Raw genomic sequence first — 26,945 nt, 5'->3', positions numbered from 1 at the left:
TGGTAACAACAAATGGTATTTGATTCTATATTCATGATTTATAGTTCTTATTTTATATAATTGTTTCAAAATGATTATTTCTCATCAAAGCCTCTATCCACTGATTTATTCTGATTCCTCCATTAAATCTCTCCCTTTATCTAGTAGCATTTTGAACTACTTTTTCCAGTTCCATGAGAATCATGTCATATTTTTGTCATTACTTAGAAGCGTACATAAGTATTGGCTCATGTTTCCCTTTAACTTTAATAGCCTTCAGTGTCAACCCCAACTTCAAAAACACTAAAGTGCTAAGGTGACTCCATAGCAACCACCAATTTGCTTATCCCTTTCTAAGTTCGATGACACCTGGCACCTTGGCCTTTATGCTGGAGAATTATAGGGAAGATGTTTTAAATGTTACTGTTTCCATTTTTTTTGAAGTTTTTATTACACAGTGGAAAAAAAACTAGGCTTGGGTTTGAGTCTCGGTTGGATCACTTACTAGTTTTGTTGCTGTGGGCACCTCACTGTACTTCTAAAGTTCTCAATATTCCCACATTTAAAATGGGGTAGAGATGCCTACCATACCACAACACAGGGACTGTCGTCAGAAATGAGGGAGATGAACATGTAAACACTTTCTAAATCTCACAGTACTCTGTGAAATAGAAGGTACTGTGTATTGGGGGAAGTAGAGATAATAATTCTATACTCTGGTCGTTTGCAATCATTCTTAGTATTTCTTTTAATTTCTGTAATTAAAGGTTCTTGAATTCCTATTTTGGCTCATCTCAGTGCCATGTTCCATTTCAACTTCTCAGTCTCCCTCACTGAGCAGTCAGGAGCTTGTCCCTATTTGAAGTTTCAGCTAGCATTTTGCTAGTGCCTGAGCCAGTCTGTACTCCAGCCCTGCCCAGACCCTCTTGGTGGACAGAATCCTAGATGTGGTAAATAGCATGTCTTAGCCTTGATTCTCACCTCTCTTTGTATCCACTCTTTGCCTTGACTCTGGCTTTAAGCTCTGTAACTTGCTTTGGCCTCTAGGATATTAACGGATGTGATAGAAGCAGAGCCTTGAAAACTGTTTGTGACAGGGCTTGCTCTATCACACTCATGCCTTTGTTAATGCCAGTGTGAACACGCCCAGGCTAGACTGCTGGTCCCAGGAGGAATAGTGACACATGGACCAAAGCAGAGTATCCTGTCACCCTAGTTGAGATCAATGTAGATTAGCCAACACACAGCAGACCCCAGATATGTAAGCAATCTCTGTCAAGATCAGCAGAGCCACCTTGCTGACACCCAGCTGGTCCCCAATATGTAAACGTAATAATTTATTGTTGTATGGCTCTGAAATTGTAGGGTTGTTTGTTACATATTTTAATTGTAGCAATAGATAAACTAGATGTCATAACTCTCTGAGTTCCTGGCTTTCAGAACAGTAGTCTCAGAGATTAAGATCCTGAAAAGTACTATAATGGGCAAAACAGAAGTGTCATAATTCACAGAGGTCCAGAGAAATAAAAACTAAAATGCTATTAAATATATTTTAAAATCAGATTCTTCAGCATGAAACGTCTCTCTGGTGGGCAACCCATCTCTTGAATCACCTTCAATGATTAAGGAGAAATGACCGTGGCATTGTGATTTGCTGAGACAGGTGCTCACATAAGTGCTATGCTATTCAGAAGGCACCACTTTTTAAACTTTTATACTGAGCTTCTTAGCCTAAAATTGAATATCTTTTTTTACTTCCATTTCCCTTCCTTTTATTCTCAGCAAATGCCAGAAAAATGGTTGCGTCATCGCTGGCCTCTTCACCAATTGCCACAACACTTAAGTACACATTTTCCAGATATGTTTTCCGGTCTGTCTATTAATAAATTACACATATTTGATTTCACTATCCAGTCCCAGTTGACCCACTCGTGGTATACAAAAGAGAAATACATTATTGATGGTGGAAAAAAATGTAAAGTATTGATACTCACCTACTTCTACTGACTTTTCATCGCATAACCCTGGCCCATTATGTAAGAAGACATGTGAGGATGACATTCCACATCGGGAGATTTGAGATGGAGTACATAGCACAGTGGAGCTTGACAAGAGGACAGAGAAATGAATGTCAAATTCCTGACCTTTAAAATTAAAAGTTTCTATTAATCTTTCCATAATCTGACTTCTCTGTTCTTCCCTCACTAGATAAAGATGCTCCCAGCTGAAGGGAGGGAAAAAATTTGGAAACTAATAAAGAGAAATAGACACTGGTTTTAGGGATGAGTCCCTTTTTGGGTCAATAAGTAATCAGCCAAGTGATAGGCAAAGAGACTATTAGACCCTCAGATAAGTGTAAGTATAGAGGAAACAGTGCTGTAGAAGATATTGATATAGCACACTAACATTCAAGCCTTGCTCTTCCTCTGGGCATATGAGACATCGTACTTCTCCTTGGAGATAGGTATGAACTTGTGAATTGCTTTGGCCACTAAATTGTGAATGAAAGTGACTTGGGTCATTTCTGTGTCCAAGCATCTATTTATTGGAGCTAGACTTTCCAGCCTGCTGCTGCTTCTGACATCAAGACAGAGGTCATGGAGAGTTTTCTGGAATTGTAATGGATTTTATATGAGTGAGGAATAAAATTTTGTTGATCTTTTGGGTACTGTTTATTACTGTAGCATAACTTCCCCTATCTGTGTTCTGTTTCCCATCTGGGTGGCTGGAAGGGAGAGACACGCAAAGATCTCAGGCCACTCAGCATGGGGTAGTAGAGCTGAAATGACTGCATTGGTGTCAAAGAGAGGGCTTGTTCACAGATCCTAATTGTTCTGTTGCCCCAAGACGGAGGGTAGCAACTACCACATGTCCCTAATAAGAGTACACTTTTCGGCAGATGCAGAAATCTGGATTTCCAAAATGTTCTCAAGGTCATGACAAGGGGATGCAACCACGAGTGGTGGCGTGGACCATTCAATCTGAGACCCAGATGAGTTCTGGGATTTGGCCACTTTCAGTGGAAGCCCATTTGGGGGTGGCAACACTAAGTATAAGATGTTATGATTGCATATATCAGGAGTTGTCAACTCTGGACAACCACAGAGACACTTTCTTATATATACTACATCACTGTGTAAGCACTTGAGTTAGAATTAACTGCAGAGATAAGGGAGAAAGGGGAAAGTTCACAATCTGATTCAGTGTAATGCTGAAATGAGAAATTACTGAAGTGGTTGGGTTTACTTGGAAGTGACCAGATCAATTGTCTATCAGGAAATATGAAGGGCTTGAGATAGAAATCAACTTCAGTTATAAAGAAAAAGCTCTAGTTTTGAGCATCTGAAGTTGTGGTATGAAAATCAGGCATACTTCATATTTTCGTAAGAGGATTGAACAGAACAGAATTTTAAAAGAGTGGGATCTAATGATTTTACATAGAAACACAAAGCCATGCTATTTCACAACTTGGTGTGGTTGGCATTGATGAGGAATTGTTGTATTACTTCACCTGGTTAGAAGCCTGCTGGGCCTCTTGAGAAAACAGACCTGTCTGTTACCATTGGGCATGGGATTATGCCTACCCAGCTGTTCTCATATGGTCAGCCTCTGTGGCTCAAACCCTTAACCCCTGGCTTATTGTGGCGGGTGGGTCTCTAGCCAGATGCTGGCTTCTTCAGAGATAGGCCACTTTGCCAAGTGATCAACCTGCCCAATGAATATTAGTGTTCAGTGACCCATAACACTGGGCACTAGTGTTGGGTGTGCCCGATTATTTTTTCTTGGTTAGCACTTCTTTGTTGACTTACCCTGAAAATAAAAGTGTTTTAAAATATGCACATGAGATTAAGATATCCACAAAGGTACAATGTACTCATTTATATCATGCTACACATTTGATAAGCACTCATTAGAAAAATAAAATTAAGTTGCAAATGCTCTTAGATTAACTAGTTAAAATAATCCTTCAAATGCTGAGAATGTGGCAAAAGAGAAATATAGTATGCCTTGAGTGATGTAAGAATTTCAAAAGAAGCTGAAACGTGAGCAAACTATTTCCTAAGTATATTAATACGGACCTTCATTAAATCTATTGAACAACTTCATGAGGAAGACTTATGCATACTTGGCAGATGAGGAAACTGAGATGCGAGAATAACTTCTCCAAAGTCATGTAACCAGTAAAACAATAGAGCTGTTTTTTTTTGTTTCTAAAAATCATCAAATCTAGCTCTCTACTTTAGCACATCTCTGTACAGACTTCATACCAACTTTTTTGATGGTTTGGATTCCTTCCTCATTCTTATTGGTGTTCCTGATAGGTCAGATTTCTTTAGATTGACTTATATGAGATGATCAAAATTTTCATTCACTTTTTCTTGGGTCGACTGGTGTGATAGCAGCAGCTGAATGCAGAAAAATGAAACACCCATTTAGGTTTGTTTCAGTCACTGTTTCTCAAACTTGGCTGTACATGAGAATCAACTGCAGAGCTTTCAAACCATACTGATACCTGGGATCCACCTTGGCCCAATTACATTAGAATCCCTGGGGGTGGAGCCTGGGCATTGCTCTTTTACAAAGGATCCTAGGTGATATTAATGTGTAGCCAGGGCTGAGAACCACTGGCTTAAGCTGACTTTTCAACACACTGAAAATCAGATTCTAACAGGATAAAGCAATTAACACAGGTACTAAGTCAACGCCCTCAGCATCTTATCAAAACAAGTAATCATCAGTAGGAGGTAAAGACAAGAACTCTAATCAGTCATTAAGAAGGACCACCAAGATCTGTAACTCAGGATGTTATTCCAGAACTTGAGAAATGAATGAGCTCTCAGTTGTAGTATTGGCATTGAAATCTTACATTATTTCAGATTTTTAAAATGAGAAGAGGGAAAATAGATGAAAGTGTTGGGACTGATGCTTTGGGATTTTCCCATGCTTTTGTATTTATGAAGCCAAGTGCTTGATCAGGAATGGGATGTCTGTGTACAATAAAACTGCAATCAAAGAGGAAGCCTTGTGCTCAGTGCCAGGAACACAAGGAACCCAATTCCTGCCTGAGAAAAATTTACACTATTTGGAAAGACAGGACATGTATCAGAAGTGACCTTAAAGTAATGTGACTGAATCTACAATACATTTAAAACTCAAGTCGTCATTTTAAAAAAGTAATATCTTGTGGTAAAAAGGGTGTCAAAATTAATCACAGTAGGACATCCTACATGCTAGATAAGTGTTACATCTCTCAAATCATATCCTATAATTTTGCCAAAAAAAGCTTAGTTTCCTCATAGACTATCATCTCCTGCCATGTCTCCTTTATCTGTGTCTCCATTGAACACCAAGTCATGTTAAGTTTACCTTTTCAGTATTACTAAATTCATTATCTTCTCTTTATCATCAGTGTCTTTAGTTTAGGAAACGGCCTTTTCTCTATTGGATCATAGAAATAGTCTTCTGCCTGCATCTAGCTCTTTTCGAATTCTAGCTCCTCTCAGGTTAGAAAAGCCACAGGATGGCTCCCCATTGCTGGCTGGAAAGGTTCAAGATCCAAAATGTGGCATGCAGCCTTCCTACTGTAAACTAAAAATAAAATCCTAAGCCCCTACTGACTAAATGAACACCTGTTGGCCAAGAGGACCCAATAAACCCTTAAAAACTAAGTTACCAACCATGATGGGAAAGGAGGTCAGACATGCCTGTTTATACTCCTTCCCTTTCGGAGTTTAGACACAACTGATCAGCATTAGAGTGTTATAAGATTAACAAAACAGACTCTGTGTCAATAAAATGCCAAATTATAAATGGAACCTATGGCTATGCCAGGCAAGGGTTAGGTCACACTCCCCCTACACTTAAAGAAGAAACTATGTTCTAACTGCCACAAGGTTTTTCTTTTTCTCTAGCAGCTAAACAATCACTGGCCTCCAGATAAACAATATTAAAACAAATTTGTCGCTTCACCAGACACTGAACTGACTCCCAGCCCCTGTTCTACCAGCTATAAATATAGCTTTGATTGGACAAGAGACTGATTTCAGAAACTTCCTCGTCATAATGAGACCACTGACCATGGACTGGTTCTGGCCAGTTTACAGAGGCTGCACACTCAAATGTCCCTGTTTTCCCTTTTGAAGTATAGGGCCTAATTGTGTACATTTAAATGTTAACTCTCCACCCCAAGATGAACATGGCTCATATGTTACATGTATGTTTGCTCAATATGCATGTCCCAGGACCACCTTCATTAATATTCATAGCTCCTCTTTTAACCTGCTGAACATGTGTACTTGACCAAACTGTTCCACTTAAATTCCTGTCATACCCCTTTCTCCCTCCAAGTGCCTTTCTCCCATCTTTGCTGAAGACATGCTTACTAGCCTGAGGGGTGGCCACCTTGCAGGCCCTAACCCTTTATAAGAAGTAAGGTCTCCTTTTCCAAATTTGAAGGTCTTGTGATTTTTAAGTTAATACTACTCCAAGTTGATTTTCAGACCAGAAGCATTTGCATCACCTGTTAGATGCAACTTATTAGATGTGCAGAATCTCAGAGGCTGTACCTGCAATGTATTGAATAGAACCTGCATTTTAATGAGATCCCTGGATTATTTGTGGGTACAGTAAAGTCTCAGCAGCCTTTGTGCATCTTAGGTCTCCTATGATCTGGTTTCAGCCCACTTCTCTTTCTCTGTTGTGTGTTCCAGAAATATCAAATACACCCCAAAGGGCTGCCCTTCTCAACACTGTCCCGTTGGCAAACGTGGGCTTGTTCTTTAAGACCTCTCTCTCGGAGGCGATTTCCTTTGTGTAGTTTTCTTGTCACTTTCTAGACAGTTAATCCTGTGAGGATTTTCATTGTGTATGGGAAACTCTAGTGTTGAAATTGCTTGTTTACCTTTTACTTTGGCCTGCCAGACTCCAAGTGCCTGAAAAGCAGGAGTAGTGTGATCTTCATCTCAGTTTCCCTGGTTTTTTGTTCAGGGCGAGGCACAGGCCATACAACCAGCATTTCAAATCTTTTGCTCAGAATTTGGTCTCATAATCCCCTCTACCTGCTTCATCTTTTGGGATAGTCATATCTGAAGAAGAGGGTTCGTAAGCTATTTCAGTCCTCATAAGTTGGAATTTAGCATTACTTTTCCTCATTAAAGTCCGGTAGATATTCAAATTTTCCCTATTTAATAGCTTTTCTAGCTTTTCTCTTTGTCCACAATGCTTTCATTTTGGCCCAGCCTTTGAAATTGGGCTTCTCAGTTATATCTTAGTTTTACAATTATCCTTGCTACATTGAAACACTGGAAGTTCTTACCAGGATGCTTTTGATTCAACTGCCTAGAACTTTCCCTCCCGGTTTTTCTAAGATATTCTGCTGTGCTAATCTCCTTCTTTCCTTTTAGTTCTTCCATAAACTAAGTTTTCCCAAGAATAGGGTTGTCAGGTTTAGCAAGTAAAAATAAAAGATGCCCAGTTAAATTTGAATTTCAGATAAATGACAAATATTTTTTATTAGAAATATGGTCCAAATATTGCATGGGACATACTTACATTTAAAAAACGATTTGTCATTTGAAATTCAAATTTAACTGGGGATTTGGGATTATATCTGGCAACGCCCCCAAGGGCTTAGTCTTCGAAAAACTTAACACTGCTTATCATCTCTGAAGTAATGAATTAGAGAAGTTAGCAATTTGAAAGAGAAAGGGAAAAATTCAGGGACAGCATTCAAAAGTTAGGATTTCATGATATAATCTAGCCAAAATAACGATGTCGAGTATATGCAAAATACTCATTTCCAAGCTAAAAAAAAATCTTTAGTGCTATATAGAACCTTGGTAATATTTCATAGGTAATTTGTATGTTCAGCGGTTTGTTTCAGTAAAGTTGGGAGGCAGTAGAAAGTAGCAGGTAAGAATGAAAGCAATGGAGTCAGCCCCTTGCATTGCAGACTTGATGCCACCACTAACTCGTTGTGTAACATCGGGCTGGTTACTTCTTTTTCTGAGTCCCAGTTTTACTATTCTGTAAATTGGGATATAATTGTGGTTTCTGGACAGAGATTTTTATGAGAATTAATGAGCTAATGCATGCATTTATCTGATTTTATCACTGAACTTGGTCTTGTAAATGTAAGATTTTAAAATATGTACAAATGATCTTAATACAAAATAATACAATAATCCAAAACAGCCGTTAGAACTCCAAAATACATCTGTATTATACAGGTGAGTTTGATCATCATGTTTGAACAGATATGCCTAACATTTTAGCAAGTAACCGAACCAATGAAATTTTCCCAGATGGTATGCCAAATGGCCACAGTTTTGTAATACTAAAATAATAAAAGGAGTTACCATTACTTAATGCTTGTGTAAAATGTTAAAACCCTAACTCATTCACTCATTCTTTATCCGGTTATTTGATCGTTGAGGATCTTATAGGCACTAGGTCTATAATTTTAACCAAACACACATGGTACATGCCCTTACAGAGCTCAAAATCTAATGAGAATGGTAGATATTATAATAAACACATATATAAGCCAATTAATATCTAACTGCAAATTGTGATAAGGAAAATATTAGTATGCTTTAATTACAAATAATAATCTAGTCTAGAGATCAGTGGTCAGGGCAGGCTTAGACATAATAGGCGAGAAGTGTTGTGTTTGTTGCTCAATGTTTAAATTCTCAATGGAAACCAGTTTTATTATCTCTGATTTACAGATGTAAACTATGAGATAGGAAAATTAGTTAAACACACTTTTGGTATGTTGCCATACAAAATTTTATGTTATTGTAAAATCCAGTTATGGTGTGGGAGAGCATTTTGAAGTTTATGTGTTTGTGTGTTTACTGCTTACCTGTCTAGGGCCATTCCTGTCAATTGGGGTTGTGTCATTCTGTAGTAGCCTGGAGTTATCCCTGGAGGTTTAAGTCACCCAATGTCCATAATTAGTAGTGGCAGTCTCAATTTTCCCTTCCCAATTTTTATTTACTTATATTGGACACAACTCTGAGGTGTATTTTAGTATGAGAACTACTGACTTTAGGGCAAATTTTAGAATACTTGGAGGAATGCATTCATGAATGTGCTTTAGGATCTTTCACAAACATGATTTTGGGCAACTGTGCTTTTGGGAAGAGTTGAAGAGCAGAGAGTTTAAGGTCATCAGTGCAGCCAAGCACCTTGACAGGGTGACAGGGTGATTACTATGCAGGTCGGATATCCATGTGCTTTTTTTTTTTTTTTTTTTTTTGAGACAGAGTCTTGCTCTGCTGCCCAGCCTGGAGTTCAGTGGGAGTGATCATAGCTTGCAGCATAGAACTCCTGAGCTCAAGCTATATTCTTGTTTCATCTTCCTACAGCACTGAAATTACAGGCATGTACCACTGTGCCTGGCCAAGATCCATGTACTTTGACAATCAAGACAACATCAAGATCCTGGGGAAAGGGGCAGCTGAAACTCTAAGAAATGCACCTGATTGTGTGCTCACATCTTAGAGGGTTAGAAGTGAGCCTCAGAGCAGGCGGATCATGAAGTCAGGAGTTCGAGACCAGCCTGACTAACATGGTGAAAGCCCGTCTCTACTGAAAAAACAAAAATTAGCTGGGCACATTGGCATGTGCCTGTAATCCCGGCTACTCGGGAGGCTGAGGCCGAAGAATTGCTTGAACCCGGGAGGTGGAGGTTGCAGTGAGCCGAGATCCTACCACTGCATTCTAGCCTGGGCAACAGAGTGAGACTCTGTCTCAAAAAAAAAAAGAAAGAAAAAGAAAAAAAGTGAGCCTCAAGTACCTACATCAGTACCAGAATCTTTCTTAGAAAACGGCCCTATGTCTGCTTTAGCACAGAAGGTTGAATAGGTGATAAACTCCCAATAATTTACTTTATATTTCAGCATGATCATATTGTATTTATCTTAGATAAATTTCAAAACAGGTATTTTTATCTTTCCACCATGATTATAAACAAAAAGAAAACTCAGTCATTTGTATGTCTAATTGAATAGTATATCTTGTTGAATCCTGAGGAAACAGAAGGATTAGCTGTAAACAACCAATATTTGTAAACCATCTGAATGTGGGAGGAGATTTTTCCACCTAAAGAAATCTTAGAAATGATGGCTATGGATGATGCCAGAGAACATTGCCCTTATCCCCGGCTGTGTTTAAGGAGACTGAGAAGGAGCCATTGATACTCACTTTGGCCAAGACCCATACACCTATAGAGAAGTCACTTACGTGGTGGCCTTGTGGTGAGTCTTACTGTTATCCTGAGGAACACCATGTCTGGTTATTGGACATCAGGTCCACTGCACTGGCTTATATATAATCGAGATACTTTTATCTAAACTCTGAAATGACTAACTAAATCCATAGGGCCTGGGGGCTATGTCTTAGAAACCCTCTAAGCCTTCTTGTTAGTCAAGGGCAGGGGCCAATGTGATTTTGACTAGAGCAAGCCTTGAGAATTGAAAGACCATTTACTGGATACAGGCTGCCAGGCAATTTAAGATAAGCTGGTAGAATTCACTGTTATAGTGATTATATGGATCTAGACAAGTGGGATGTTAAAAGTGGCAAACTCCATCCCAGGTCACCTTTAAGTAGACATTATAAATCTTTATGTACAAGTTACTTTTCTTCTCAGTAGGAGGCTGGTGAAGATTGCTAAGGTGACTCCCATTTATAAGGAACTGGTGTAAAAGATCCTGGCAGCTATTGCTGCTGGTAATCGGTTCCTTCTCCACTCGCCTGAAATTACTTTCAAGGTAGTTCATAAGCAGGTTTACAGTTATTTTATGGCTTGCTGTTTAATAGTGCTTTCCCAGTCTACATTTTGCTCAAGATATTTTACCTCACCAACAGGGCTGAATTTATTGGCTCTATTAGGCATGGACACAGAGTTAGAGAAAGGATTAAAGTAGGTGTTTTCTCATTGTAGTAGGTAGATAGGTCTGACCAAATCTGCCAGATTTTAAAGCTTGACTCTGTTAGTTTGCATTTGACAGGAATCAATTCTATATTTTTCTGCGGAAAAAAATGTGAATTGATTCTAGTACTTAACCCAGTGCCTGGTACAGAGCAACCAGTGAACATTTGCTTATTGGCAATGCATTTTCAAGTTTATTGGTTGCCAACCCTGTACCAGGCTCCATGTCCCGCATGTATGTGGTGGCCCATATTTTTATGATAAATGAATGACTCCACTCAAGGTTATTATCATCTATGGGGGAACATCTATAAACAAAACAATTAATGGTAAAACCAAGTAGAATAAAGTTTGACAGCTAAAACAAAAGTTGAGTTAAAACACTCAGGGGAGAAAGATTAATTCTCTCTTAAAGTAATAATGATAAGCCTCATGGAGAGGATTATTTCTGGGTCCCCATAAAGTATGCTGCCAACTGTAGAGTGCTGCACTTGAGTGAAAATGTCATCTGTCAGCTCACTGTGACACCAGGACTAAAGCAAACATTTCATATTAGAATTATCTATGTTTATTTTCCCAACATCATGAAAGGTTGAACAGTTTTTGTGTTTCAGTCACAAGTCTCCACAGTTTTGAGTCTAAGTTTCAGCTGAGCTATCCCAGATGCTCACAATGGTGGTCACTTTCTCCATAGGATAATGTGAATTGTTAAAAGAAAGAAAAAGAAGAAGGGATGTGGGTGAGTTGGGGGGAGAGAGCTGATATTGCCAAAGAGCACTAAAATAACACTTAAGAGTAGAACACTAGACACATATAGTAGAAAACAAATCAATTCAGAAAGATATTCTCATAAATCCTCTTTCTAGTGACAACTGGGGTTCTTTAAATGGAGAAAAATGATGGACTGTTATGCAGCATTTGAAAAGAAGCTACAAATTAAGATTATGGAATACACGATCAATTACTACTGATCTAATATCAAGTGAAATAAAGCCAGATTATAAAATTATACATGAAAAGCAGTAACAACTATGTTAAAACACATGCAACTTTATGTAGTAACATAGTGGAGCGAAGTACATAAACTTAATGATAACAATTGCTTTAAGATGGAAAGGCAATTGTTTTTTAAAAAACCGTTTTGACGGTGATCATATTTTAACTATGAAAATGTAAACTTTATTTATTAAGTTGACATTTAGCAGAAAAGCCTCGCAGGGGATCAGATCCCCTTCAAGATTGCACCCGGGAGGCAGGAAAGTATTGTTTATTTAGCATTAAGGATTTTGTCATAGATTGCAGAGGAATACTTTGGCCCCTAACCATGCTGCTCTGCTCTGTTCCCATTTCATCTGCACTTGCAATACATAAGTGTTTTCTGAGGGTGTTCTGGAACAGTTCTAGTCTGCTTAAGGTCACACAGATCAACCCTGGATCCATGTCTCAGTGGAGGAAAGTTGAGGGGAAGGCAGACAAAGCTGACTGCTCATGGGGGCCCCACGTGGTTGAGACCCAGAGAGCTTAATCAATGATGTGAACTGGCTGACGTGAGTTGCAGAGACACAAACTCACAACCAGAGTATCAATCAGCATTAGTGATCCTTAGGCACATGGTCTGCTTAAAGTCAGCAATCTCAAAAGGCCAGACTAAGTTCTTATGATAGAAATGACGTATGTATAAAATGTTCCCTTTTTGCTTTCAAATCAATTGGTCCTTTTATGTTACATGGCACAACTCTCTAGAATCCTAACTTACTTCTTGCCAAGACAGATTTCAAGTTCCTTCTTTGGGCAAAACTTTGACCTTTACTTTAGATCCCTTGGAGACACATTTCTATATGGAAGTCTTAGTCATATTGGTTCCAACAAGACTGAATTTAGTGCTCAACACTTAATAGGTTCCCAGGAAATGTTTGTTAAATGGGATACAAAAGATTCCCAATTTCTTTCCTCTTGTCTTCACAGCAGCAGCATACTGTGTTCCTCTATCTGGAATGTGTCTGAAGTGGCTTGATGGTTTTGTCATGGGTGGGGGCACTGTCATGCTCTAAAAGGCCCCCTTCCTCTCAGGGAAGTGCAGGCTTCACTCGTTGTTTGTCCTCTTCACTCTGTTCTGAACTTTTCTCTTCACACTGGATTTCTGTTTACTGCATGGCCTTTAGATATGATGCCACGGGGTGTCTCTGCGTTTTAGGCACCTAGCCTCCTTCTTTTCTCCTTCTTTTCTTGGAGGGGACATTGGCACAATTTCATTTGTGAAGCAACTGGCATCTCAGATTATGCCTCAAGTCCCCTAACCCAATTTAAAGCTTTCTTTTTCTCATAGCTTTTATAGATCAGTAGTGTATGTGTTGCCTAGCCATCAAATCTAATAAGAGCAGACAGTTTTGTCTCTCTGATGGTTCCTGTGTAATAATCCCACATCCATGTGTCATCTAACACGACCGTTTTGTCAGGTTAGGAAAGTGAAATTCATGAGCTTAAAAAGAGAGGACATTGTCCGTGGAGTTGCAGCCATGCCAGAGTTATGTGTCCTTAAAAAAGGGGCTATACAAACGCTGCTTCACTGCACAAAAGCTAACACATCCCATGTTATTGACTCCCTCGGAAGCTGCCTCACTGCACAAAAGCTAACACATCCCATGTTATTGACTCCCTCGGAAGCTGCTTCACTGCACAAAAGCTAACACATCCTATGTTATTGACTCCCTCGGAAGCAATGTCTAAGACCACTGCTCCAGCTGGTAGAGACATCGGAGTCTTAACCACCGATTAGCACATTTCCTGGGTTGTGCGTTGCCCTTTGGCTGAACTCTCCAAATGCTGCACTTGCTGAGGTTGCTTTAGACTCAAGAGTGTCATAGCAGCACTTTTTGTTATTACTGCATTGGCTTCCTTGGGTTCAGATGTCACAGTGCAGTACTGATAAGTGAAAAATTAAGGAAGAACTAGCAAAAAAAATAAAGCATATGTTGGAAGTCACAGCATAGCATAATTACTGTCAAGATATTAACCATCAAGATATTAACTCTCTAAAAAGAGGACTATTCAAGCATTAAAAAGATGCTATGTTGGGATGTTGTATTAAGCATTAAAAAGATGCTATGTTGGGATGTTGTATCACTTCTTGCCAGTATATATCTTGCCAGTATATATCTGATTTAAGATAAAGTACGTAAGTTCTATTTTCTAATGTATCTTCTAGAAGAATAGGCCAGCAGTTAAAACTTCTCATTAATAAGTGCAACTTGTAACATAATAATACATTTATAATAGAGGCTTAGTTGAATAGTAGGGATAGGGATGGTGATAAAGGTATTTACAATGTTACAAATTAAGCATTTTACATATGTGTTTTCTTTCAACACATCCCTCAGTATATCTATCCTTCAAATACCTCTGTAAGATGGGAATGATTATTCCCATTTTGTAGATGATGAAACCGAAGCTTAGAGAAGTGACTTCTCTAAGGTCACATGGCTAGAAAGTACAGGAAACAGGTGGTCCTAATTGCAGATCTTTCATATCTCAGTTGTTGTTTCTCAGGGAAGCAGAATAACTATAAGTTATACAGAATAAACATTTATTATAAGGATTAGATATTTCACAATTATGGGAGCTGTTTTAAAAAAATCTAAGATTTTTTAATAAAAAAATCTATTTTTTTTTAAATAAGAGGCTATTGCCTCTGCATTTCTAGTGGTGGGCTTGAAGTTTCTGTTTGTTATCCAAGGGAATATATTATAAGGATATAGAGGTATCTTATTGGACACGGGGTCCCAAGAAGTTCCTGCAATCAGCAGTCATCAGGAACCAAGGTGTTAATTTGTTCTCTCTCTCTTTGTCACTTTCTCTCTCTCTCTCAGTATCTGTTGCATGTTTTCTTTATGGAGATTGACTTAGTTTTTGTATTTATGTATTTATTTGTTTGTTTGTTTTTGCTTCTTTGTGCATATAGCAGAAGATGGACACTTGTGTAGCTATCCAACCTGTAGATTTTATATCAAACAACCAACAGAGAATGCCTTGGAACTATTAATTCTAATTCCAGATTCCAGGAAAACAGAATCTCATTAACCCAACTTGGATCAACTGTGACTAGGGAAGAGTAAAATGAAGACAAGGAGGGACATGAGTGGGCAGCCACCTCCAAAATTATGTTACAACCAGGATTGTTCTGGCACGGTATAAAGGGTGGATTTCAGAAGGTGATAATAAAAACTGGACATTTCTGAAAGTTAATTTGACAGGCTTTGCTGCTTGTTCTTGTAGCAGAGAGTTTCCTGTAACAAACTGGGCAAGGGGGCTGAGATTTTGCCTTGGAAACCAATGTATTCATTTACAATTGGATGTGAAAACTGCCCTAGAAGGATTATGTTCTATCTGGCTTCTCATGGTTTTTAGAGAACTGTAGACTTGTTATAGAGATATAACCCAACTTCCACTTCCTCAATTCATTAAAAAGGAAACTGAAGATCAGAGAGATTAAAGGATTACTAAACCTCTCTTTTTAATTAAATTATATTTTAAACCATAATCCCTCATCCAAATTGTACAGATCCTTTTTGGAATGGTTTTAGAAAAGAACCTCAGTGATTAGAACTCTACTTGACAGATTGGGTTAATCCTCAGATCTTCAAGTGAATTGAGATTAAGCTAAATTATATATTCTCACTATATCTTAAAATAACTAATTTTCTCCCCCAAAAGAACATGCATTTAAGTTGACAGTCTCTTGGTTCTGATTCTGCAGATGTCTCCAGTTTGAACATATGGTGATTGTACTTACCACCTGTGCTGAAATTCTTGCAAACACTGGGGATTTGAGACCAAATGTCAGCCCCAAGTTTGATATATATTGGCTTCGGTAACTCTTTCTCATAACCTTCTCTCAATCTTAAAATAGTTTGAGATTATTATATTTGTCTGAATGTTAGTAAAAATGTCATTACCTTGTGGTGGAGAACAGTATTTGAGCACTTGTGGTGACTTGTTTCAATTCTAGAATGTTATACTTTTCTTTGTCATTTTGGGTCTTTCTAAGCCACTGACTCCTTTTTGAAATATATTGTAATAATTTTTTTGCATTTCGTTATTTTCATTTTTATCATTTCATCATCTTATGTGAGTTTAAAGTCATTTGCAAATACCAAAAGAGTAAAGAATTCTCCTTAGGCTCCAACACATTTAACTTTTAGTGCTGAAATACTTTTATGCTGTTCTTATTTTGTTGCACATATTAATATTTATGTATAGTTAAATTCCCTTATAATATTTTCCAAGAGATCAAGCTTTAATAGTATAGGCAGAACAATGTGAAATGTATAATATGGTGAATATTGAGGCAATTTACAATAGTTTGCCTGCAAGTAAGACACTTCTTAGCATAATATATCAGAACAAAATATATCTCATCTTATTCCACAGACTTGAAATGGCCGCTACAGCAAAGCAGGTTTGAAAAAAAATGTTTATAAGCATTAAAAAGGAGAGTGGAATAGAATTAATAGAATCAAGGGCTGAAATAGTATACATGGACTTGATGTTTGTAGGCTGATTTTGGTTAGATGTTAAAAATATTTATATCTGATCAAAGTGGTATGTGTAGATACATTCCAATTAGTTGATTTTTGGTTCTTCTTTCGTAAATGCTGAACATGAGTTATAGACACATTAAACAGCTTGAGCAAGGTCATTTAGCAGTGAACTGCCAAAAGAACTAATGGATAGAACAAAGCATTACATCCTACTTCTTAGCTCTGTCTTAAGTATTTGTACCACTATAGGCAAGTGACTTGCGTTAGCTTGGCCCTTTCTAGAAACTCAGTAAGCACTTGATCGACTGAAATATTCAGCCTCAGTTTTCTCATCTCTAAAATTGGAATCATGAAATCTACCCATATAATGGGACAGGTTAGGACTTACATGAAGATACTTGAAAAAGTTTAATGAAAGAGCAAATAACCATTATTTAGAAATTTAGAATTCTGGTTCCAGAGCTCACCTGCCATATTGTTTAACAAACAGAACATAAAGCAAGAGAAGCTGTGCCCACTTGTGGTTAGTCAATATGTGATTGTAAAAGAAGAATACTGAAAACATTAGAAAAATTATGGAAGAGGAAGAGAGACCATGTAGAAAAAGCCAGCCTTGGGAAGAGCAGATGGCGATGTGAGCTAAGACTGACAAAATGCAAGGGTGGTGCCCTCTCTACAGTGAGAGTCAGGAGATAACACTGCCCCTTTGCTTTTGGCACTCTGTGGCACTCTACTTTGGTTTCTGCCTTCAGCTTGAATTAATTTCTGAAGCAAGCCATACATCAACCCAGTGAAGCTGTGGGTTCCCTGGTCGGTTAGAGTTCTGTCTTCATATCTCATTGCCAGCATATGGTCTATGGTGAGTAACCCTTCTATTATTTGCACAGCTGTTGAGTAATATTACGTTAAAACATTACATGGACAATTATGTTCAATTATATAAAATGAATCTATTTTACCTAATGCTTATTCTCTAGGGTTTGTGCATCTTTAGTTACAGGAAGTTTAGTAGAGAGTGGCAGATGGCACAGCACAATGTTTGTCAGCTAATAAATTTAAATGTCATAGCATTCTACATTTTTAACATGTAGATATCGATATACAGTATTTCAGTCAAATGCCTAAGCTCACTTTTGAGGTAGAGGAACAATTGTGTTAAACTTCATTCATCTATAACCTTCTTTTGTGTGATGATGTGACTTTTCAGCTGGAGGGCAAGTGGCATTAAGCCATAACACTTTGTCCTTCCACTTTGGCCTGCTGCTGTTCCCCAAGGACAACACCTGTCAGAAGCACTTCTGTGACATTGCCCTCTGGCCTTTCTCTAATATTGCTTTTCCAGTCTCTGTTCTTGCCAGGCGATAGTGGCACTGCTGTCACATTTTCTCCCTCAGCCCAGTGATTCTAGCAAACTCTTCAGTGGTACACTAGTAGCATTGTATATTTAATTTGCATCTTGTCCCTTTTCAAATCTTCTTCTCATTCTGTTGGTTCAAGTTTTGTTGGGGGGCAGGGGGCAGGTATTTATATTTGACTTGCAGACTAGGAGTCTGGTACAGCTGTTCCCTCTCTCACTGAGAATGTAGGTTGCCTCTTTTCCAGTGCTTCCCTCTTGCCTTCTTCCCTGAAGGAAAATATCTCTCTGCACAGGCTACCTTGCTGGGAACTTGTTCTTCTTTGCTTTCAATCTCTTTTAAAACTGGCTGGCCAATGGGACTCATACTTTGTTTCTTTGAGACTAAGGGTTCACCTTTTACCTGGATCTGAAGACTTCAATGGGATCATCATGCTATAGAAATAATCCTGCTTCCTTCTTTCAGATTTGGCAAATTCCTTTCCATCTCTGACCACATGGCTGCGAGCTTTAGAAACTCGTGTTGCCTTTGAAGTCCACCAGAGGATCCCAGTAAAACTCAGGTTTTGCACTGTAATCAATAGTAACATGCGAAACCTCAGCTGTTCCCCGAAGTCTATACTGTCCTGAAAGTCTATCTCTGTTCTCTCTCTACCTTTAAGATCCTCCACTGAGCAACTTCATTGTGAAATTGCTTTATATGAAGAAGTTCACCCCATCCCTTTCTCTCTTTTAAGCAACATTACTTCTTCTGTTTGATGGATTATAAACAGAGTTCCATTGACACGAGGCAGGACAATGGAATGATTAAGAGCTCAGACCTTGGGGGCAGAGTCTAGGTTTGAAGCCTAGTTCTGTCACATGTTAGTCTAAATTTGGTCAAATTTTTCCCCTTTCAGAGCCTCAGTTTTCTCATTTGTAGAACGGGGATAGTAAATTACACCTTAGAGAAACGTTGTGGAAATTAAATAAGATAAATCATTTACAGCACATACCATGGTGCATGACACAGGGTAAACAATCAATGAATTGTAGCTATTATGATGATTGGGATGGAATTAATTTTGAAATCAGAATTTATTCATTTAGTAAATCAGTATTAAGCTAATAATAATAACTAACATTTATTGAACAAGGATGTGACCCCGTTTTTTTTTGTTGTTGTTGAGATAGAGTCTCGGCTCTGTCGCCCAGGCTGGAGTGCAGTGGCGCGATCTCCGCTCACTGCAAGCTCCGCCTCCCGGGTTCACGCCATTCTCCTGCCTCAGCCTCCGAGTAGCTGGGACTACAGGCGCCCGCCACCACGCCCGGCTAATATTTTGTATTTTTAGTAGAGACGGGGTTTCACCGTGTTAGCCAGGATGGTCTCGATCTCCTGACCTCGTGATCCACCCGCCTCGGCCTCCAAAAGTGCTGGGATTACAGGCGTGAGCCACCGCGCCCGGCCATGACTCCACTCGTATATATTTATGTTCGTCTCTGGAGTTTATGTTCTGGGATTTCTTCAGTTACCTTGGAGTTCATGGATTTCTTGTACATGCACCCAGCTCTGTGGGAAAGGGAGGACCACTGGCCTCGAGTTAAAATGTGGCTCCGTCACTAACTCTTGCGTGCCTTTAGACAACTCATTTATCTCTCTATGCTTTGGTTTCCTTATTTGCTAATGGTGACAATATCTCCCATTTAGTGAGATAATAAAGGTGAAATTGAAATCGTACTCCAAAGAGATAAAGCAACCAATGCGTAGTAGAAATTCCTGAGCTTGCAGGATGGTAGATTACAAAAAAAAAAGAAACAACTTGGTGAAACCCTGAAACTCCCTCTGCTTGTAAGATAACAAAACTGGCTAAAATCAGTTGGAACCAATAAGGCCAAATGAAGTCTGTGCAGACCAAGCGTGCCAACTTCACAGCCCAAATTTCTGCTGCATATTTCGTACTAACTCTTCCCAAGTTTGTACATGGAACTTGTACATGAAGAAGGCATGAAGAAATAATGGCAGATGTTTAGGGACTTTCTAGACCTCCCCTTTCTTTCAACCAATCACCTACTAATCCCAGGATCCACCCCCTAAACCTTTCTAATAAAATTACTGCCTTAAAGCCAGCACAGGGAGACAGATTTGAGCTGGACACCTGTTTCCCCATTAGTCAGCTTGCAATAAAAAGCTTTTCATTTTTCAAAAACTCAATGTCATTTCCTTACTTCTGATATATATCTGCGAGTGGAATTGTTGGATTGTAAGACAGCTCTGTTTTTAGTTTTTTGTTGTTGTTGAGGAACCTGCAAACTGTTCTCTGTAGTGGCTGTATTAATTTACATTCCCACCAACAGTGTGTGAGGGTTTCCTTTTTTCCACATCTTTGTCAGCATTTGTTATTGTCTGACTTTTGCATAAAAGCCATTTTAACAGGAGTGAGATGATATTTCGTTGTAGTTTTGATTTGCATTTCTCTGATGATCAATGATGTTGAACACCTTTTTGTATGCTTGTTTGCCATTTGTATGTCTTCTTTTGAGAAATATCTATTCAGATATTTTGCCAGTTTTTAAATCAAATTATTATATTTTTTCTTATAGAGTTGTTTGAATTCCTTATGTACTCTGGTCATTAATCTTTCATCAGATGGGTAGTTTGCAAATATTTTCTCCCATTGCAGAGGTTGTCTCTTCACTTTATTGATTATTTCCTTTGCTGTGCAGAATCCTTTAAACTTGATGTGATCTCATTTGTCCATTTTTGCTTGGTTATCTGGGCTTTTGAGGTATTACTCAAGAACTCTTTGCCTAGTCCAATGTTCTGGAGAGTTTTACCAATGTTTTATTTTAGTAGTTTCATAGATTTAGGTCTTAGATGTAAGTCTTTAATCCATTTTTATTTGATTTTTGTATATGGTGAGAGATAGTGGACTAGTTTCATTCTTTTGCATATGGCTATCCAGTTTTCCCAGCACCACTAATTGAAGAGAATGTCCTTTACACAATGTATGTTCTTGGCACCTTTGACAAAAATGAGTTCATTGTGGGTGTATGGATTTATCTCTGGATTCTCATTCTGTTCCACTGATTATGTGTCTGTTTTTATGCTGCTACCGTGCTGTTTTGATTACTATAGTTCTGTAGTATGATTTAAAGTCAGGCAATGTGGTTTTTATTCTTTTTGCTCAGGATAGCTTTGGCTATTCTGGGTCTTTTGTGGTTCCATATAAATTTTAGGATTTTTTTTCTATTTCTGTGAAGAATGTCATTGGTATTTTGATTAAAATTGCATTAAATCTGTAGATTACTTTGGGTAGTATGGACATTTTAACAATATTGATTCTTCTAATCCATGAAGATGGACTATCTTTTTATTGTTTTCTGTCTTCTTCAATTTCTTGCATCAAAGTTTTATTGTTTTTATTGTAGAGATCTTTCTTTCTTTGGTTAATTTCTAGGTATTTTATTTTATTTGTAGCTACTGTAAATGGAATTACTTTTTTGGTTTATTTTTAAGATCATTTGCTGTTGACATACAGAAGTGCTCTGATTTTTGTATGTTGATTTTGTGTCCTCTGACTTTACTGAATTTGTTTATCAGTTCTAATAGCTTTTTGGTGGAGTCCTTGGGTTTTTCCAAATATAAGATTGTGTCATCTGCAAACAAGGGTAATTTGACTTCTTCCTTTCCAATATGGATGCCCTTTATATCTTTCTCTTGTCTGATTGCTCTACCTAGGACTTTCAGTACTATGTCAAATAACAGTGGTGAAAGTGGACATCCTTGTCATGTTCTCTATCTTAGGGGAAAGGCTTTCAGCTTTTCCCCATACAGTAGGATATTAGCTATGGGTCTGTCATATATGGCTTTTATTATGTTGAGGTACATTTCTTCTGTACTCAGTTTTTGAGGGTTTTTATCATGAAGGGATGTTGAATTTTGTGAAATGCTTTTTCAACATAAATTGAAATGATCATATGATTTTTGTCCTTCATTCTGTTGATATGATGTAATACATTAATTTATTTGCTTATATGTTAAACCATTCTTGCATCCCAGGGATAAATCCCACTTGGGCATGATTAATTATCTCTTTAATGTGTTGTTGAATTCAATTTGCTAGTGTTTTGTTGAGGATTTTAATATCAATATTCACCAGGCCTATTGGCCTATACTTTTCTTTTTTAGATGTAACTTTGGTTTCAGTATCAGAGTAATACTGGCTTCAAAGAATGAGTTTGGAAATATCCTTCTTCCTCTATCTTATGGAAGAGTTTGAGTAGGATTAGTATTAGTTCTTTAGATGTTTGGTATAATTTAGCATTGAAGCCATTGGCTCTCTGGCTTTGCATAGCTGGAAAATTTTTATTAAAGCTTCACTCTTATTACTTGTTATTAGTCTGTTCAGGTTTTAGATTTTTTCATGGTTCAATCTTGGTAGGTTATACATCTAGGAATTTACCCATTTCTTCTTGATTTTCCAATTTATTGGCATATAGTAGCCATTAATTATCATTTGAATTTCCATAGTATCAATTGTAATATCTCCTTTTTCAAATTTGGTTTTGTTTAGTTGAGTCTTCTTTTTTATTAGTCTGGCTAAAGATTTGTCAATTTTGTTTATCTTTTCAAAAAACAATTTTTCATTTCATTGATCTTTTGTATTGTTTTCATCATTTTATACCAAGGCTACATCCAACTGTATTGCATTTATTTTCTTGTATAGGATAGGCAAGGATTAGAAAAATGAAAATATAAACTTTTTGAGAGTGATGGAAATGTAGGTGGTTTTGTTTTTTATCTTTTTAATGTTTTTGGGTATAATGTCTTTGCAACCAGACCCTTGTTTTGGGCAATGCTAAGGAGGAAGTGGTGATTGATTGTGTGAATAAAGGCTTTTAGTGTTTCTTATTTTCAGACTGGGGCAACCTAAATGAGACTTTGTTTATTCTGTTCAGTAACTTTTTGCTCTTTTCTTTTGCAGGAGGCTGGAGTCAGTTATTAGGGTGAATTACAGAGATTTAGATACAAAAATCTCTTAGAAAGCCAAGAAAATATTTCTGTTCTAATGCAGTTACAGCAAAAAGACACCAAATGTAGGTCAATGGGCAAGGAAAATTGTTGTTTTCCTTGGTGATGACAATGAGAATAACAGGTATGCTGAGTGGCAGCTTTATCTGGGGATAGTGTCGTGACTGATGACATGATAGTATGTGTGACCTTGAATATCCTCAGAATGCACTGAAACTGAAGGTGTCACTGATTTGACGTAAGTGGAAATTCTGGAGATTTTGCAAATTCTAGTTATCCCAGCTAGTCAAGGGCCATGGTCAGATATGTCTCTGAACTAAAAGAATGTACCAGCTTAGGGACAAGAGGACTTGGTTTTAATGAACCTTTCTAAGAATGGCAGGTTCCCAGTCCAACCAGGAAGAGTTGTCAAAAGTGGAAACAACTGGCAGGAGAGGAGGTAAGAGAAGCTGCCCTGGCAGCTGGAGGTCAGCACTGCTCACCTTTGCTTAAGCAGGTATGTGAATAGACTTTGTTGACCTATGATTTGGGTGTCATGGTTCTCAGGTCCCTCAGTGTGGGGTGAGGGAAAGCATGGAGGGGAGGAATGGTGGTGTTGCAATTATTGTATTTTCTAATATGCTTGAGACAGCACAGAACATAGAGAGCCCAGGGCCTAATGTCTTTGAGCTGCTCTTCCAGGGTCCCCTGTGTCAGACATTCTTACCTGTCCACAGCCTGCACTTACAGTGCTAGAAGCAGAAGTAGAGGGACATATTTATTTTAGTGGATTCCTTCCCCTTTATGTGCTTCACTGTGGCCATCAAGGAACACAGAAGAAGGGAAATTTGAGACTATCTAGTTATAACACCTTCACTTTTTAAGAGAATTTCTCTCTGTCCACACCCTCTTTGTTTTTCATTTCTTGTCTTTTTTATTTAAATCAGAAAATAAAGTCATTCTGATGAAAAAAGAAATAGAAGCTCTTACAGTGTTGCTTTGTGAACAGAGAACGGTTCTTAGACAAGCCAGTCCCTACCTCCTGGACCAGCAGCTGCTTGCCTCTGGCCAGACCTTGCTGCCAGCCTGACAGTCACCAGCAGGAACTGGCATCTCTAGTTATGTTTTCTGACTTAGGGAAGATAGGCAGAGGTTTAATGTAGTGGAATATGATTCGGCCAGGGTTTTGGACAGAATGAGACTGTGGAGATATGTATTATCTGAGGATGAAGGGCAATAGAGGCATAAGAGACAGGAAATGGCCCAGGGAAAAGAACGAGTGAGAGAGAATTGGGAATGTGGTGAATGGGGGTGAGTGTGCCAAGGTGTTGGCCTCTACTGGGAGCATAAAAGACTGAAATATTGACAGCTCAGGTACTGGGCAAATGGAACTGGAAGTGATAAACAAATGTCCCTATCTCATGGTGCAGAAAGACGGTGGCCCAGGCAGTCTGGCTTATGATCCTGTAGACTCTCTCTCTTGATTTGAGGTCTTGAGAACTGAGGTTCCTTTAGGATGCTAGCTGACGTACACTGGTTTTCAAAGTAGGAGACATTTCAGAAATAGGAGCAGGTCTCCTTTAAGGAAAATCAATCTCTCCTCTTTTTCCTTTCTTCTTTTTGATTCTTAACCTCTCTCCATTTGTTCTCCTGATAGAAAAAAATCACAGATGGGATGAAGATCAACTGTAGGCAGGAAGCCAGAGTGAATGCAGGGGAGAGGAGTGGACCTTCTGTGGGAAATGTGGAGCCAGGAAACATGGACCATATGTGTCTGGATTTCCATATCCTGAGTGAGGCCATTGAATCCTGAAAAGGATGAGAGCCCTAGAAAACCTGCGGGAGTGAAAGGAAGCCAAAGGGGAGGCTTTTTTTAAGCAAAGGCAGGACTGAGATGGCTATTAGCACAGTGTAGTGGTGGGCTCTGGGAAGCCAGTTTTGATAGTCGGTGAGAGAAAGCAGTGTGCATTCAGGAAATGAGAGCAGTTCATGGTGCTTTGCACAAAAGCCCTTGAATGCCCTGAGAAAGCACTTAGACTGTATCTGAGAGTCAGAGTGGACCACTCTGGCATCAGTTAGCTCAATGAGGCAGGCAATGGATTGAGATGCTTAGGACAGAGGTATAGGAAAGCCAGAGTCAGAGAATGCTATTAGGAGGATTAGCAGGAAACCAGGCAAGAAATACAAAGGCCATAACCTGAGGCAGAAACAGAATGGAGAGGCAGGTAGTGAAGGGGAAAGGAGGCTCAGGGTTTCTCCCAAGATGAAGAAAGGGAAACTTGGGTTTCATGCTCCCTCTGGGATAAACATTTTCTCCAAAATAATTGATTCATAAGAAACCAAAAGGTATTAAATAAATAAATGTTATCTCTCTTTCCAAACTAAAGTTCTAGACAAGTTGGAGAACAGACAAGGAAGAAGAGAAGAATCCAGAAGGAAGGGCTGTCACTTCTAAACAAAACCTGAGGGCGATAAAACCCTCCTTGGGCTATGGCCACCGCCAGGAGAGGTTTGGGTCAGTGCTGTTGCACAAATGCCCCTTCCCTTAATCTCCTGGGTGACATCTAAGACTGGAGCACTGAGATGAGTTTTCATGAAGGTTGGAAGGAAACAAAGGGGAAATAAACATTTGGTAGCACGTAATTAGAGAGTCTGGCTTATAAGAGATGACTGCCTGCTAAGGACACAGAATCAGTCACCTCAACTCCACAATGTCCGGATTTGAGAGAGAAAGATCCAGAGGAAAAAAGTAGTCAGTCCTGAAGACAACAATGACCTGTCCTCTAGCAACCACCTCATCTTAGTTCTTGACATGCAGAATAGCAACTTCCTGCTGGGGTGACTAGATGGATGGATAGATACACGGGATCTACAGGATTTCCTTATGTTTTTTTTGGCCCTTTTGTAACTTGCCTCAAATTCAGGGGAGCCTCAAGTCCCAGGGAATGTGTCACCTCAGGAGAAGGGAAACAATTAGATGTGATATTTTCCAATGTTTCAGTGACTGGCATCAATTCTAGAGAGTAATTTCTAGAATCGCTTTGATAGTTTAGTGTTTAGTAGAGGCTGGTGGACTAGAGATAAATGGCTAAAGGTGAGTAGAGGGAATTCCACTGGTACTGGTGGGGTAGGCTGTGATGTGATCCCATTTATAAATAGGACAGATGGCACAATGGGGATATGGATTTGGAAGAGCAAAAGGTGGAACATTGGTCCTGCTACTCCCTGATTTATATCTGAACCCCTATCTCCCCAGAGCTCAGCTGGGATAGACAGAGAAAGTCTCTGACTTGCAGAGAAACAAATTCATTCCTGGCAGGGACTGGGTTCTCTCCAGGATATAGACCTAGCACACCAAGGGAATGATGTTTATTTTCCCTTCTCACCAGCAGGGGCACAGAGGGAACAGCTTTAAATCCAGATGGCCAGGACTGTGCTGGAAAGAAGGGACCAATAGCAAGCCATAAAAAGTAATACAGAGCTTTTTTTTTTTTTTTCTTTGTCCAATCTGTCCTTTGGACACTTGTGTAGCACTAACAACAACAATATCTTCTAATAATTATTCTCTTAATTTGTGCAATGTTTTTACATGTAATATCTCATAAAATTTGAAAATAATCCATAAGAAAGGCGTTACCTTCCCAATTTCATGCATGATGAGTCAAGATTAGAGAGGTTCAGTAAGTTGCTCAAGGTCACTCAGCTAGTAACTGCCAAAGTTGTTAGAATCTCCAGTCAGTCTGACAGTGGCATCCTTGTTATTTGATCCAGTGCATTGCTGTCCCTCTTTTAGCCATTTTTGTCCCTGCCTCTCTTGGTCATTTATGACTCTGGAGGACCTGAATGTCAGAAGGAGAGGAGTACAGAAACAGCTCACGGACAGCAAAAACCCCTCTGTGCACTGGGATGATCCTGCATCCACTTCTGTGACATCATCTGCAGATCTGCTCACGTTTCTCAGGGGACCCTGAGACCCCAGAGAATGTCTCCAGCCTTGCAGCTGGAATGGGAAGGGCACAGAAGTATAGCTCTTAGTAAGGAATGAGTGAATCAACCATCAGATGTTGCTGCTGACTATAAGGACAGTCAAGAAGCCATCACGTACATATTTGACGAACTTTTGTGGGGCATAGGGGTTTCTCTCTA

The 26,945-nt window shown here is 38.8% G+C and overlaps 1 long non-coding RNA gene across 1 annotated transcript; it reads right to left on the bottom strand.

Annotated features, from left to right (window-relative positions):
- Positions 1–1,973: 1,973 nt before the first annotated feature.
- Positions 1,974–26,680, bottom strand: LOC129047809 (uncharacterized). The gene is made up of 4 exons (XR_008509575.2): positions 26,437–26,680; positions 14,316–14,477; positions 4,248–4,385; positions 1,974–2,083 (listed from the first exon to the last, which is right to left on the bottom strand). It is a non-coding gene; the product is annotated as an uncharacterized LOC129047809 (long non-coding RNA).
- Positions 26,681–26,945: the final 265 nt, after the last annotated feature.

This window comes from Pongo abelii, chromosome 13 (assembly GCF_028885655.2).
Source record: "Pongo abelii isolate AG06213 chromosome 13, NHGRI_mPonAbe1-v2.0_pri, whole genome shotgun sequence".
NCBI lineage: Eukaryota > Metazoa > Chordata > Mammalia > Primates > Hominidae > Pongo > Pongo abelii.
The sequence above is the reverse complement of the archived record's forward strand: the minus strand, read 5'-3'. Positions and strand labels throughout refer to the sequence as shown.